Source organism: Triticum dicoccoides, chromosome 1B, assembly GCF_002162155.2.
Source record: "Triticum dicoccoides isolate Atlit2015 ecotype Zavitan chromosome 1B, WEW_v2.0, whole genome shotgun sequence".
Lineage (NCBI taxonomy): Eukaryota > Viridiplantae > Streptophyta > Magnoliopsida > Poales > Poaceae > Triticum > Triticum dicoccoides.
Genome location: NC_041381.1, coordinates 21,442,540 through 21,445,249, shown reverse-complemented (window position 1 = coordinate 21,445,249; position 2,710 = coordinate 21,442,540). Strand labels below are relative to the sequence as shown.

At 45.2% G+C, this 2,710-nt stretch overlaps 1 pseudogene; it reads left to right on the top strand.

Moving 5' to 3' along the window:
- Positions 1 to 253: 253 nt before the first annotated feature.
- On the top strand, positions 254 to 2,471 carry LOC119314439 (annotated as a pseudogene).
- Positions 2,472 to 2,710: the final 239 nt, after the last annotated feature.

Sequence of the window (2,710 nt, the reverse complement as noted above, 5' to 3'; positions counted from 1 at the left end):
TTGAACCTTGTCAAGCTCCGCCACTGATGGCATGCCAAAGCTGAATATCTAATGAACAGCAAGAAGCAGAGGGTGAGGGAAGCAGAATTCCGTTTTGCGGACATTCTAGATTGTAGCACATGAGCAAGGTGGACTGTCGTCTCACATAATTTACTAATTTAGCTTCCATCTTCCAGGAAACAAGCTGATGCATTTGCTGTGGGCCAAAGAAGAATCATATATCCCATATTGAGGTGGAAAGTGACTTTCCAGAATGGCCACTGAACCTCTCTGTGGCAATCTGGATGGCAACGCAGCAATCGACCAACCATATGATGGTGATTCCTCTTTCGAGCAGCAACTCACCATGTACAACTACGACCTGAGTGATCCACACTCGACAGTTCTTAACCTAGCCAACCAACCAAGCACATATCTGCTTGGTGGAGTCACTAGCCCTATGTTCTGCAGCGTCAACAACAACCTTGGACAAAACCAAGTTCAGATTGCTGCAGGGGGTAGCCCTGAGCACCGCCAGATCAGAGCAAATGATGCTCTTCACCACATAAGCCAGATGCTGATGGAAGACGTCGACGAGAGGGTCGATATATGCCAAGGGGAGGCTGCTCTCCAGGCTGCCGAGAAGCCATTCCGTGACATTCTTGGGGAGGTATACACGCCGGCTACTAACTGGCCGCCATTGCATAGCAACAACAAACCAGACAACTCTGATAAGAGTGGGACCAGCCGTTACAAGAGGCTCAGGACCACTAGCTTCAGTAATGACTATTCCAGTTACAATGTGTTACAGCCCTCGGCAACCCCGTTGAGTCCATATACCTGCAACAGGAGTCTTTTTCTACCAGACCATCCATTGGTAAGTGTTGGATGGACATCTGAAACTCTCTTCCCTGCCTTGCATTGTCAGAGAGGTGTCGAGGAGGAAAAGATGTTTGCTCCAAGTATTTATAAGCTGGTGATATATTTAAAGAATGGCGTACTTTATATTTCCCAACTGACTACAAAGGTAAAAGTAGCAGAGAGGAGCGAAAATGCAATCTTTGAGGTGGCAGACCAAAGGAGCTGGGATATATTTCAAGGAAGGAGCGGTAAACATCATGCCATCACAATTTGTGCTATAATTCGAAACGAAAATTTCGACCGAGTTCTGCTATGCTATGGTCGGAAGAGTTTCGACCGAAGAACAAGACTGCGAGAAAGGATGGCGGGGGAAGGAAACAATAGCTCACTGAAAGGCCGGAGCGAAGGACGTCTGAAGCTATGGCAGAGGAAGCAACCGAGGAGAGAGTTGGTTGATCTCGGGAATCTCCTCATCAATTGCGCAAAAGCTGTGGCAGAAGGCAACCACCTGTTGGCCAGTGAAATCCTAAAGAAGATAAGGCAACACTCCTCACCAGATGGTAATTGTACCCAGAGACTGGCATTTTACTTGGTGGATGGCCTCGAGGCACGCCTGGCTGGGACCGGGAGTCAGGTTTATCAAAATCTCATGGAAAGGAGAACAAGTACCACAGACTGGTTAGAGGCTTACAACCTTTTTATTGCATCTTGCCCTTTCGACAGGACATCATACCACTTTGCCAACCAAGCTATTCTTGATGTCTCACAAGGGCGTCCAAGAGTGCACATCATTGATTTCGGCATCGGCTTCGGCTTTCAGTGGCCATTAATGTTTCAGAGGTTTGCAAAGCAAGAAGAGGGAACCCCTAAGCTTCAGATCACAGGTATAGACGCTCCCCAGCCAGGTTTACACCCCTGCGAAAATGATCGAGGAGACAGGGAAGCGGTTGGCTGATTATGCAAACATGTTCAAGATGGGAGACCATTGAAATTCATAACATTGCATAGAAATTGAGGATCAGGGCATTGCTGCTTCAAGATGGGAGACCATTAAAATTGAGGATCTTAACATTGACGAGGGTGAAGTCCTCGTAATCAACTGCATGTTCCGGATGAAGAATCTTGGTCATGAAACCAAAGCCATAAATAGCACAAGGGACGAGGTGCTCAAAACTATCAGGAGGATCAACCCAAAGATTTTTATTTCTGGCACCGTGAACGGGTACCGCAGTTCTCCCTTCTTCATGCAACGATTCAAAGAGGTTATGTTCCATTACTCTTCAATGTTTGACATGATTGATGCAATTGTTCCACGGGAAAATACAGCAAGAAAGACGATCGAGAGGATCCTATTTGGGAGAGATGCACTTAACAGCATAGCATGTGAGGATGCAGAATGGACTGAGAGACGGAAAAGTTACAGGCAGTGGCAAGCAAGGTTCCTCAAGGCTGGGTTCCAGCAGCTTCCTATTGATCCAGCCATCTTAAAGAAAATAGTACAAAAGAAGAACTCACTTTATCACGAGGAATTCTTTGCTGTTGAAGATTGCGGTTGGCTACTACAAGGATGGAAAGGGAGAGTAATTTATGCTATATCTAAATGGAAACCCGATGAAACATATGATGATTAAGTAAGATTCAAACAGTTTTTCAAGTGAATCTGGTGTTCTTTTAAACAAATATTAACTATGTGTACCTGGTCATTGCCTTTGTATAGTGAACAAAGAGGCGACTGAAATGCTTTGTTTCTATCTGAGATTAGTGGAAATATCATACCTAGACACTGTTTTGTTGTAAAGTACTGCACTGAGTATCTCTCAAAACTGGTGAATGCACTAAGATTGACATATTATTACTCGCTGAATATCTG